The sequence below is a fragment of the Netta rufina genome, assembly GCF_964035555.1.
Source record: "Netta rufina genome assembly, chromosome: 1".
NCBI lineage: Eukaryota > Metazoa > Chordata > Aves > Anseriformes > Anatidae > Netta > Netta rufina.
Genome location: NC_140123.1, coordinates 3,482,742 through 3,495,940, shown reverse-complemented (window position 1 = coordinate 3,495,940; position 13,199 = coordinate 3,482,742). Strand labels below are relative to the sequence as shown.

Here is a 13,199-nt window from a genome sequence, read left to right as displayed (position 1 = left end):
CAAATCTCACCTCGTGCAGCCCAGGAGCAGGGCAGAGCCCATTTTTCCTTCTCTCTTTTTTTTTGGATCCACAGGAACACGCACTCCCTGGCACGACGGAGCCGGCTTGGCGATGGTACAGTGCGATAGGAATCGCAGGAATTGAGTCAGCCCTGCCTGGTGACCTGCTCCCTGCCGGGCTGCCACGCTGCCGGGATGCCCAGGAACGATTTATTATGGCCAACCATAATAAATAATTACGGCCAACCATAATAAATAATTAAGGCCAACCCCGCTCTCCCTCCTTCACCCCATAAAGCTGCTGGGCAGCCAGCTTTGCACCAAGGCTGGATTACAGCCCCAAAGATTTCTTCCAGGGGTGAAGCTATGCTGGGAACGTGCCCCCCAGCCCTCCAATAAATAAATAAATAAGAAGAAATAAAACAGGAAAATAAATAATAATGAAGCACACAAAAAAACCCACAACTTTTCACCGCTGGGGGGGGAAGGAATGAATGGGGGGGTGAATATGGGGAGGGAATGGGGGGGATCCTGCCTCTCCCCCAGCCCCAGCAGCCCACCTTGGAGGTAAGGGGGTGGTAAATATATAAAAATAATATTAAAAAACAAACAAACAAAAAAACTTTTCAGCTGGGTTTGCTGGGGGTGGGGAGAATGAATGGGGGGAGGAAGGAATGGGGGTGAGGGGATGAATGGGGAGGGGAAATGGGGGGACCTTGCCTCTCTCCCAGCTCCGGCAGCCAATCTTGGAGGTAGGGGGGTGGTAAATATATAAAAATAATACAAAAAGCAACTTTTTATCCTGGCTTGCTGGGGGGAGGGGGGGGGAGGAGGAATGAATGGGGAGGAGGAATGAATGGGGTGTGTGTGAATAGGGGGACCCCGCCTCTCCCCCAGCCCCTCCAGCCCACCTTGGCTGTAGGGGGAGGGTGTTAGGGAGATTTTAGGGGGGTGTTAATGGGGCGGGGACCCCCCTCCCGGAGCCAGAGGCAGGGACAAAGGCGGGGAGGGCGAAGGGAGGCGGCGCTGGGGCGGCCGGAGGGCGGCGTGGGGAGCGCAGCGGAGCGGGGCCGGGCGGCGGCACCTTGCAGCGGGCAGGAGGTGAGTCCTCTCCTCCCTTTCCCACCCGAGAAGGGTGGAGAGAAGGGCTTTTTATTTGTTTTTTCCTCTTCTTCCCTTGTTTTTTCTTTTTTTCTTATTTTTTTTTTTAATTAGGAAAGGGGCGCCCCCCTTTTTTCCCCACAGCCCGGCTCCCTCCTGCCTCCCCGGCTCGGTTGTTTAACAAAGGGATTTGGCTCCAGCTCCGGGTTGTGCAGGGTTTTTTATTTTTTTTTGGGGTGTTTGGGGCAGAGGATTGGGGAGAGGGAGCTCGGGGTTCAGCCCTGGGGTTTGCCCAGCACCCCCGTCCTGAATGGGGCTGGAGGGGGGTGCTGGGGGGTGACCCCAAAGAGGCGAGGAGCTGAAGCCATGGGGGGACGCAGCCCCTTTGGGGTATTTTTGGGGTGGCTGGTGCACAGGGATGGGGAGGTGGGAGCGTGTCTGCCCTCATCCCCCCACCCCACTCCACGTGCGTGTCTGAGGTCGTGGCTTTTTGCCATGAAAGTCCTTAAAAGCCAAGCTGGGCTTGGGATCGGGGCTTAATTCCCACTGGACGGGACCTTAATGAGGTCTCCAGCACCCTGCTCGGGGCTCCTGTCCGTGAGTGGGACAGGAGGGACCCTGCGGGATGGGTGCCACCTCTGGGTGCTCTCGGAGAGCCCCAAGGACGAGCTCCTGGGGCTGCAACTCTCCTCCCTTCCCCATGCACAGAAAAGCCCCAAATCCCCAGCTCGCCGCCTGCAAAACCCCCGTTCTCTCTGCTTTTCTTGGTGGGGTTGAGCGATCCCAAAAAACGGGGAGAGCTGCCTCCATCCGTCTGCGTGCCGTGGTGCGTTGGCCCCTGCTGAGCATTTCTGCCTCGTTTCTTCACCCCTCACCTCCAGTTCTTCTTCTGCAGGAGCAAGATTTACTAATAAAAAGACATCAGGACCTCTCCCCACGCTGGGGGCTTGCTACCAGGTGGCAGCTCTGCACTTTATGGGGTTATTAGGCACGCCGGGTGTCTGTCCCTATTACATATTAGATCAAGAACAAGTGGAAAAGAGGTGCAGCCAAGCTTTTTAAAGCGAAAGCAAGGCATGGCAGCAGGGTGAAACGGCCGTGCCGGGCACGGGCGGAAGGGTGTTTGTTCTCTTTGCTCGCAGTTTCACTCTTTGCACAGTGACTCACGGCCGCCTCTCGCCAAATTGCCTCCTCCGTCCCCATTCCTGGAGTTTCCTGGTGCTGGACTGCTCCGACATCCTTTAGCAGGGGGTCTCGCTCGCGGGTTTTTAGGATAAAGCTGGCAAAAACTCCTCCTGGTGGAACAATTCGAGCGGGTGTCCGCTTGGAAATGAATTTTTCCCTCTGCGTTTTCTGTGGATTAGTCAGAGAGGGCGAGCTTGTCTCTCCAGGGAGAACAGGCAGCACGGAGGGAACTTAAATGTGGCCGAATGCTGAATTTGTTAAGCTGGGGATTGCCCCTGTCTCTTGTTCTCCAGCTATGTTACACGGGGCAGATAAGTTTAGGGTGAGAAACTCTTAAGCCAGGCGGGTGTGCAGCCTTCCCGAGCCCTGTGGGGAGAGGCTGTGTCAAAGGAGGTGATGTAACTACTGTTTGTGGACTGGGAAGGGAAAGCCAAGAGTAAAATTGAAGAGGAAGATGCTCTTTTGTAGCATGACGATGAGAAATCTTTGAGTACTGTGTGATTTGGATGTTGCTGAGAAAAAAAGGGGAGGACACGCGAGGCTTTCGGCTCACGCTCTTCATCATGGCGGTGTTAGAAGAAACGTGGAACAACCCATGCGTAACTTCCACGAGTGAAAATACATTTCTTGTTGATTGTGGTTTTGACTGCCTTGTTTGCCATAGGCTGAAAATGCTAACTTTTTATTTATTTATTTATTTTTTTGCCTAAAAGGTTAAAACAACTCTTTGATTTCTTCTGATTCTCGTGGATCCTTTTCCAGGTCTGTGCAGAGCTTTCTCAGCTTTGACTACAAAAGCATGAATTTCACCCAGTTTGCTATCTAGATTATTATTATTTTTTTTAACTTTATATATGAGTGATCTTTGGTGTGGCTTCTTTCTCTCTTTTCTGCACCTTGTCTCACTTCCTAGGTGTGGGAACTCTCGTAATTTCAGAACCGCAGCTGTTACGGCCCAGTTTCTTTATATTTTAAGGGTGTGCAGAACCACCTGGGGTTGAAGCAGGCTGTTCTCAGCAGCAAAATGCTGGATCCTGAGCTCCACCCTTCAAGTGATCGGGGTTTGCAGTTCATCCTGTCAACCACAGCTGATAAGAGAAGCAAGTGCACTTTGCAAAGAGCCTGCAAAACAACCCCTCCTCGTGAGGAGGCGCAAGGAACGGGCCGAGGCTGAGCATCTGTAAAGAAAACACGTATTTCTTTAAACCTTAGTCAGTATTTAGCCCTTTGACATGTACAGGGATATCTCTTGCTGGCTTTTTAACCTCTGTGGGAAGGCGAAAGAATGTTGTGTGCCAGATTTGCACTGTCTGAGAGCCCTTCTTGTGTGCTGGGCAAGGAGCTGGGCTCACATATTTGGCCTGTGGAGGAACTGGGGAGAATGTAGATAATGTTCTGCTTGTGTTGGCGCTTGCTCGTATGGAGAAAATGATTTGGGCTGCTTTTCGTATGCCCTTTCGTATTCCTGAGCTTGGCTGCGGCTGCGTGCGGCACGCGTAGATGTGGACACTGGGGCTGCGAGGGGCAGCGCTGGCGACAAGGACTCCTGGCTTTGTGCAAGGGGAGGATGCTTTATTTTTGTCCTCTCCTTCCCTGGGCACATCCTCGGAGCTGTAGATGCAGCCTGGGTCCTGCCATGCTGTGATTTTCTATTCTGTGCTGTGCTCTGGCTCCTTTTCGGCTGAATGTCACCATTTGGGGACCCTTCGTGGGAGTCCCTTGATGGCAGTATCGCTGCTCCGAGCTCTCTGTATCATCCGCAGAAAGGAAAAAGGCCCTTTTAGGACACGCTATGTCTCATCCTCCAGTAGGCGTTTTAAAATAGGTCAGAGAGTTGCACTCGAAAAAATGCTGATGGCTCGCTGTACTCATTGCCTGCTGCGGTGTATGAGGCAGGTAGCTCGGGGGATTTTCTCCTACCCATCTCAATTTGGGGATGCACCAAACCCTCTGGCGAAAGCAGTGGATTTTCACAGCTTCCCTGAGTCCCCTTCCTTTTAGCAATTGTTTGCTTGGGCTGGGCAAGGGGAAACCAAAAAAAAGCCATCCGATTAAGTGCGTTTCCAGGGGAATTTGATGAAACAGTGGAAGTAGGGAGGTCTGGTTTACATACCAATATACTTCTGGTAAAGTGGCTGGGCTGTGGAAGAGCTGTTTAAACTGGCAGTCCTTGTGTTCTGGCTTCCTGTCATATAACCAGTGATGGCCATTCTCTATCTCTTTCATCTTGTCTTAGACACAGGTTAAACGATAACTGTACTTCCATGCTTTTGTTCCATCTTGCCATCCGTGCTCTTTGGACCTGCTATAAAGCCAGTTTATTTCACCCTTACCACCAGTATTACCGCCTTAAAGTCACTCTTCTTTCTACATCTAGGCTAGCATCAGTGAAGTCACGAAGCTGCAAATGACGTGTCCCTTTAGCATCTCAGGTGATGAAAAAAAAAAAGAGAAAAAAATCGCTGGTGGGTTAGAATTAAAGTCCTATTTGGGGAAAAAAAGACCAATTCAGAAGATTGCCGAAGCAGTACACAGATGTACTTTCTGAAAAGGAAATAATTCTTCCTACAATAGTCCTTTGTGATCCCGATTAAAGTATAAGAGGCATGGCATGTGATAAATCGTGCCTACCTTGAATTATATGACATAGAGCTGCAAGCATCTCCTTGATCTTGGCCTTTAGCTATGGACTGCGAGCAAGTCAAGTGGCAAATCCATGTTGTGTACAAGCGTTTTGTGTTTTGTTCTCTTCTTTTTCCATGAAATTAGTTCATACATGTAACCTAAATGGATAATGGGGGAGGAAAATAATTCCTGTTCATATTGTGTGTGTTTTGGGGGCAAGGGGAGTCGCCTGGGTTTACCCTAAAGCGTTGCCTCCTGCTTGTATGAGCTTGATGTATGTACTGTCCACAGTTCCCAGGTGATGTAAAGTCCTTACTCCTTCTGAAGGAGTAACAGCACTACCTTGGAGTTACTTTCTGCGAGTAGGGCCTTGAGCTGTCAGTTCTTGTAATGACTGTAAGTTTCACAGAAGTGTTTTATATGGTGGCTCTTTTGATGGAGCACATTTCTTAGGGCGTGCATCCTATTCATGAAACAGGAGCTGGAGTGAGAAATATCTTTCCCTTGAACTGGTGTCTTGCTGCAAACGTTCTTTCTCCTCGTTTACCCACAGAAAGCTTTGTATAACATGAAATACATTATTGTTTCTTTAGCATAAAGAATTTCCAATATATTTTTCTGCACTAGCACATTACATTCTCTGCTGATCTTAAGATACGAGTCTCTTGGCCACTTGACTCAAGCTGCTTGGAAAAATGATTCTTTTTGTAAAAATGGGATTTATTTTCCCAGCTATCTGTAAGTGAACGTTCTGCAGTTTCATCGGCAAGTTTAATTTAAAGGCTTTGTGCCAGGATGAATCTGTCGTTTGCCTTTAGTAGGTATTTCAAGAATGTCTTACTTCAGTCTTCCTTTGGAGAAGCTACGTCAGAGACAAGTGTAGACTTCGTGCATGCCCATAATTCAGATTTGTTTGGGATGAAGGATAAACCGGTTTCCTCCACCAGCAAGCAGGGAAGAGTAGATCCTTTTGTCCCAGTAAATTCAGTCTGTCCTACTGAAGCTACTGGGTTTGTTTCAGCTCAAGGCCCTGTTCCTTTGTCGCATGTGTTTGGGGCCATTGCTGAGCTCTGTAACTCTCTCTGTTGAGTTAGAAGGGAAAAAAAATGAAGCCAGGCTTATAATGTATCCCTTGCTTATTCTAGTTCATTAAACTGCTCACCTGAGTCTGAACTCAGACGTTCCTTCGCAATAAAAGGTGAATTGAACAGCTGCAAAGACCAGGGAGTACATAGCACAAAAAGGAATGAGCAGCCAATGGGCACATACAAATTTGAAATGCAATATTTATTAGTTCATTAAAATTAATAAGACACTCAATTATAAAACATCCATTACATTTTGCAGTTCTTCTGGAAATAGAACAATTTCCATGTCCTTATCCTTTCAGGAACACCTCACTCAAGGCAAATTTTAGCATCGTTTCCTTTGCTAACCACAGAATGTGTTAACTCTTATTGTAGCCCAAGTTTGTCTGCGTTTTATTTAGTAAAACGTTGTTTTTAATAGACCATTGTTTTAAATAAACTGGAAGACTTAGTCATAGTATGTACTGGCTAAAAGTTGTTTTAATTGGGAGTGAGTAATAAAGTGTATCACTGAAATGATGACTCTATAGTTAAGGTCAAAAGGCAGATATTCAATTTCGTTTTAGAAAATCAGACAAATCTATTTAAAAACAAAGCATATCGAGGGAAACTTAAGCTCAGGAACTCAAGAAACAAGTTTGGGAAAGGGAATGTTAGTTCATAAAAAGGAAGTGTGACATTTTTCTTTATTATTCAGAAATATATATCTGTTATAACGCAGAAATGTAGTTTTCAGGCTACGGATTTGTTGCTCTTGTGGAAGTTTAAATGACTTTAGGCTTAATTTCCAATGTCAATCTCTGGTTTTGTTTTTACTCTGTATTGTGCTTTGTTCAAATAATCTCTCTAATAAAGGATTTCCTGGAGATGGGTTGAAGCACTTGGCCCTTGGCACTTTTTGCTGAAATGAGGAATTGCGGTAGGAACACTGGGTTTCCGTGCAGGAGTGGGGTGGAGGAGGATGAAGACATGAAATGAAGACCCTGGAGTGATTATTTAGTACAGATTCTCTGAGGGCTGTACCAAACGGCACTTTTAATGGATGTGGTCACCGCTAATTTTTTTTTCCCACAAATGTTTGATTCGATTGTCTTGCTGGACTGCCCGGGGGAGCTAACTTTCCTGTTGAAACCACAAAATGCTAACCACAACTTAGAGCTCACATCCCCGTTTGGCCTTGCTGTTGTGTTGACTTCGGCCCCGCTTGGGAATTGGATGCGAGTTCAGTTTCAGCCTTGCTTCCGTGGCATTGCAACAGATGATAACGGGAAGGCTTTGGGAGCTGAGCTAAAAGGGGGCAGCCTGGAAATGGCTGGTGATCATGCTCCATAACTCTTCATTTAAACCATTTGCTTTTCTGATAATCAAACTGCCGAGGTTCTTTGGTAAAAATGCATGCATGTTGTGGGGGTGTGGTAAGGTGTTTGGTCGTCCTGTTCAGCTCCAAGCTTCTGGGGATGAGAAAGCTATGCAAAAATCTGTGTCACACAAAGGAGACTTCTCCCACTCCTATCCGGAGAGAAAAATGTCAGAAATTGAGCCAAATGTGCCTTGAAGACTTAAATAATGAGATTGAAGCAAGGCTGAGCCTCCAGTTCCTAATTTTGGGTGGGAAAGTGAGGGTGTCTAGAGCATCTTAACACCAGCTTAGTATAAATGAGTCCTGCACAATCACCAAAATCTTCCCTGGGTAGCCTTACAGAAAGCCAGAGAAGTTGGGAAGGGAAGAAGGAGGGGTTGAACTGCAGCACCAGTGATAGCAGTTGTATCACAGTGACATTGATCTCATAAAAAAACATCTTTTCTAATTTCTGGCTCATCGAATTTCTCATCGTTGCGTCAGCCTACATGTCTTGGTAATAAGGTGACAGGTAAAAATTGCAGTCTTCTACCTTACAAATTCTTCTATGCAATTTTTGACTCTCTCGATAGCAGAGATAATAATTAAAAAGGCTGAACGAAACTCACAAGAAGCAGCAGAAGTCTCCTCCACTATTAAACCAGTGCCAAAAGGAATGAAAGGATGGGAACAGAACTACTTTTCCTGTCTGGCTTTAATCCCTAGCTCCCTTGCTCATGTTCATGCTGTCTAAACAAGATTTTGAAGACATTCAGATGAGCAAAATTGATGCTGTATCTTGATGAAGCTGTAGCCTGGCAGTGTTGGGCTGCTGTCTCTCCTTTCATATCTGGGAGCACTGGCAATCCTATTAAATGTAACTCAGTGTGTACGTGGGAACTAACTTTTGCATTCCTTCTGTTTTTTTTTTTTTTTTTTTTTTTTTTTTCCCACCCTCTGTTTCTATTCCTTTACGGTATCTCTTAAAGCCTGTCTTTTCTTTTTTTTTTTTTCCCTTCTCCCTTCCTACAGTAACCTTGTTCGTCTCCTGTCGATCTTTGCTTTCCCTCGCCATCATCGAGACTGATGAGAGATGGAGCCCTAAAACATCTGCGGTCCTGAAGATGCTGATCACATGCAGATGAGCAGTAGGGAGGTAGTGTGCTTTGTCTTCCACCCCAATAAGAAGCAGCTGCTGCAGGGCTTGGGAGGGGGATAAAGGTTGGACAGGGGGAAGAAACCTTAGGCTCATTGAGTTCCTCTATCACGAAGGCAATTTTGCTGCTGGGACACTTGGAAATCTCTAAATGTGGGGATTTCATTTGGAAGGGCTGAGGGAATGGCTTTTTCTTCAAGAAGAAGAAAGCAAAAAAAAAAGGCTGAGATTCCTCCAAGGCTTTTCTGGAAGCCAGCAAGAAGAACACAAGCGTTATATTCTGTGTAGGCTGCCTTTAAAGGGAGGCAGACGGTCATAGGCAGTGTTTGAATTCTAGGTTCAATAAAGGCACTTCCTCCAGTTAGACAAAGCAAAACAGTGTCAATTTTTAGCATTAAGCAGTGTCTAAATTCTTCGGTGACTCACTGCACTGTCATAGTAGGACTTCGGGCTTTCACATGGAAGTGGTACTTGCTGAAACAGCATCCTGCCAGCTCGCGGTAACAGCCTCCCCTCCCAAAACTTGTTTCTGATTTACTCATCATGAAGACGGGTTTTGGAGGGTCAGGGTAACAGAAAAAAAAAAAAAAATTAAAAAAGGCAAGTATAGGTTTAAAGATCAGACATCTCATTAGCTCTTTTTGTTGACTTTCAAGTGCCAGCTTTTTCATTCGGTCTGTGTTTGTGTCCCTGAAATGTGTCCATGAGTTGCAAAAGACAAACATTCAGAAATGATGAGCTGGCCATATTTGTAAGAGCTCACTCATTTTCTGGATCCAACCAAAAATGTCTTTCCTTGTGTGCTATGACCACTTTTAATGTTATTGTCTGTTTAAAAAACGCTCATGTTTAAATGATCTCAGCTTGAGTTTGCTTCATCTCCTGCAGCTGATTATGGCATTGTCAGGATCATGGTTTCTTTTTTCCTTAAATAAAAACATCCGATTTATTTTAGATGCCCCTTTAGATGCCTATTTTAGATGCCCAGTCCTTTTGTCATACGAGGTACATCCTGCAAGAGCCCTGCCTGCCATCTGATCCAATACTTATTCATCCTGGGACTTGGTCCAAAAGCCACCAACAGTGCTTGTGAGAGCTGGTTTTTGGTGTTTTTTTGTCACTCCAGAAAAATGTGGTCAGATGCTGACATGTGGCATAAATCAGTATGTGGTTCGGGAGGTAGTGGTGACAGAGATTAAAACAATTTTATCCAAGAGGCAATTTTTTTGTGCTCTTAACATCATACTTACTTCTGTCATCAAGCTTCACGTTTAATATAACAGTGCATGTCTTGAGTATCTGCTGATGTTCAGTTGCTCTCTGGTTCCCTCCCTGTTATTTTGGCTCAGTATCCAGGAGCAGTGACTTCAGCAAGGTGATCTCATCCTACCTGCGGTGTAGCTGTGTTTGCTTTTGAAGACTTGAGATCATAAAATCCGTTCCACCTGTACCTCATGTAGGCACGGGTAAATCCCTTGACATGTGTGATCTCTGGTCTGTCATCCTCCTCTCCTGTAAATTCATGCACTTCACTGGTTGGGCTCTTATTAATGTTTTTCTGTTCACTGGGGTGAGCAGTAGAAGGCATCTCCAGCTTAATTTGTGCGAGCTTCAGCATAAAAACTGTTTGGCCTCTCTGTAAGAGCCGTGATCCTAAATTTTCTAATGAACTAACCCTACAAATTCAGAAGGAAAGAATCTGTGGTTGACTTTGCATTCTTCTTGATTAACAGATTAGAAACTTGTGTTTGCCTTTTTTTTTTTTTTCCAGAAACCAACCCTCCCCTCCGCCCCATCTCATCACAAAACTATAAAGTGAGGATGTGGCTGTTGGCAGCTGTTTTCTTTTTGATGTGGTCAGCTAAAAATGAATATTAGGAGCATAATTCTGAATCTGTGTTGTCTTGGAGACTGAGGGCGTGAGGAAAGGAGAGGACAGTTCCCTCTCCACCTGCTGGGAGCGTGCTTGAGTTTTTGTGGGGGACTGTGATCAGGGGGTGAAGGTGCTCATAGCTGAGCACATTTAGGCATGCTAACGTGGAAGCACAATGCTTGTAATCCCTGCCATTTGGGTTGGAAGGGACCCAAAGATCATCTCTTTGGGTCAAGATCATCTACTTGCATCCCCTGCCATGGGCTGGGAAACCTTCCTCTAGACCAGGTTGCTGAAAGTGAAGTGAAAGTGAAGCAAGGACTTCCAGGCTTTGCCTAGGGAATGCTTTCCAAATGCACATCTTGGTGTAGCAGAGCATTTTTGGGGTTTCCCATCGTTTGCCTGCGTAGTATCTTGTGAGCATTATATGCTTTCTAGTAATCAGATGATTCAGAAATGAAAGGATGCTTTCCACAACGGGTTATAAGCTTTCATCTGGGACCAAACATCTTGTTGGTGTCCTGCTGAAACATTAATTTTCATCCAAGACAGAATTAAGGTGCTAATACTGCTGCTAGTTTAACTGACGTTATTAAATAATCCTGATGGTGGCCTGTGCTCCTTCCGCTTTGCAGTCCTTCAGTTCATAACTGAAGTGGTGTAGTGCAGGAGTCATCTCTTGTACAAATTATCTTGTCTTGTTCATCGAGGTGCTGACATCCTTTGTCGCCTTCCACCTAAAACTGTCCATAAAGGCTCCCAGAGAGAATAAAACAACTGTGATGGAGAGGTAAAGTGCTTTCTTTTGTCATGCAGGTGTAAAGGGCAACACAGAAGCAGCAGGCCCAAGGGTGAACAGGAAAACACAAATCTGAACAGCCTGAAATACGTACAGAGACTGGCAGTATTTGTGCCATAGCCAGGATGAAAGCAAGGTGAAAAATTTTCAGGAACTGTGCAGCAGGTATTTGGTGAGATCTGCTGAACATGAAGGAACTACAACAACAAAAAAAAATCTGGTCATTTTTTTTTTAGTAACCTGGGGACATAACTCTGGTAGTAGCCTGTGGGTTTCATTGGGAACATTCAGGGACTGTTTTAGCAGCACTTTGAGTGCCTAACCTTGAGAATAAAAGTGGAGTGTTTCATGTGATTACGTACTAAAAGATTTGGGTAGGCATCTAGTGGGAATCCAGAAAGCGCGTGGGTGCTCGATTCCCTTGGATGCTGCTGGGATTTGGCACATAAGCCGGTAAAGTATTTTTAAAAACTCTTAAATATCTCTCTGAAAATTGGGTCTGATGTTGTTAATCGATATGAGGGGTGAGGAGATTTTTCTTTTTTTGTGAAGCAATTGCCATCTTTGATCCTTGTTAACTTTTAGTAGGATGAAATTAAGGAAAAGCAACAGGAATGACTGTGGGGCTAGCGAGATTGACTCAAAAGGAAGATAAAAACCTACATACATGTAGTGAGGAGGGCAGGACTGTTTATGGGCTTCTGAAAGGTACATGTGGCAAGGAATTGGAGGGTGAGGAAGAAGGAAACTCTTTTGGTCTCTGCTCTGTGCAGGCAGGTGGCTCCACATGGCTTCATCTGAAAGGACTTCACTGACCTTGTGTCCGTGCTTGGGGTGTTTCAGGGATGTGCTAGTGAGAAACGGAACTGCTTTAGTACTTCAGGCAGGGTAAAACATGTAAAGCTGCAGTTGTTGGCACCCCTGACTGCATGACATCTGTCAGTGTCCTCACAGCAGCTTGCACAAAAGTTGCTTTCCACGACAGCCAGCCTCAACGACAAGGAGGACCTCAGCCAGGAGCCACCCCTGCCTTAGTCCTTAATTTCTCCTGTCCCAAACTTGCACTGGCAGTGCTTGGATCTGCACCCCTTGCTCTTTATATCCATTAGGATGTGGAGATTGTATTATCCATTGGGGTATAATCCACGCCGTTTCTAGCTGGTAGGTCAGAAATATAAAAGAAAAATTGGACCAAATAGATAAATGAGTTGTTGATAAGTCACCAAGGCCGAGTGGCACTCAACCAGCTGTCCTGAGGCACTTGAATGTGAAGCTGCAGGGCTGCTGCCCGAGCTGTTTCGTTTATCACTGCAGACCGCCACTGTGCCAGAGGACCGGGGTGGTTGCCAGTGTAATTCCCATCTATAAAAAGGCCTCTGGAGGGGATCCTGGGAACCACACACTAAAGGGTCATACTACCAGTTTTTAGGAATGGAAAAGTCAGAAACAAGGAACACGGGGATGAATGTTTGCTGCTGGGAAAGAGGCAGTGAGGCTTCCGAAAACGGAAATCCTCCTGTGCCACCCCCGTGAGGGTCTGTGGAAAGAAAGGGGTTGAAGTGGATGCAGTATGTTTGGATTTGCAGAAGACTTTTGCCAAGATATGAAGCTGCTGCAAGGTTTGAGGAAAGGTTGTCTTAGAGACTGAAAGCCACACGAATAATCGGAGGTAAAATATTGGGTATAACGTTGCTTTTCAGGGTGGAAAGGGAAACGTCACCATGCAGCAGCAACCAAAAAAGCTACTGTGTTCATCAGGGATGGGATGAATGGTGTAATTTTGCTATGGTGTAAGCACTCGGTGCACCCACATCTCATGTCTGGTGTGCAGTTCTGGTCTGTATGTCTGCAGAAGGGTACAACGGAGTAACAGAAAGGCAGCTGAAAGGGTCGAAGAGACGGGCTGCCTTCCAAGGAGAGGCAAAAAAAAAAAAAGCTGGAATTCAGCTGTCGGTGAGGAGGAGGAGGAGGAACCTGGGTGAGGTTTAAAGGGTAAAGTCAGCACATCGAGCAGAGTGTGAAACTTGTCCATC

At 46.0% G+C, this 13,199-nt stretch overlaps 1 protein-coding gene across 1 annotated transcript in view; it reads left to right on the top strand.

The window, feature by feature from the left end:
* Positions 1–1,058: 1,058 nt before the first annotated feature.
* Positions 1,059–13,199, top strand: part of PAK1 (p21 (RAC1) activated kinase 1) — a 66,311-nt gene continuing 54,170 nt past the window's right edge. Inside the window, exons 1-2 of the mRNA XM_084295310.1 lie at positions 1,059–1,101; positions 8,371–8,494. The gene's annotated coding sequence lies outside the window, so the exon portion shown is untranslated. The remainder of the gene's footprint in view (positions 1,102–8,370; positions 8,495–13,199) is intronic.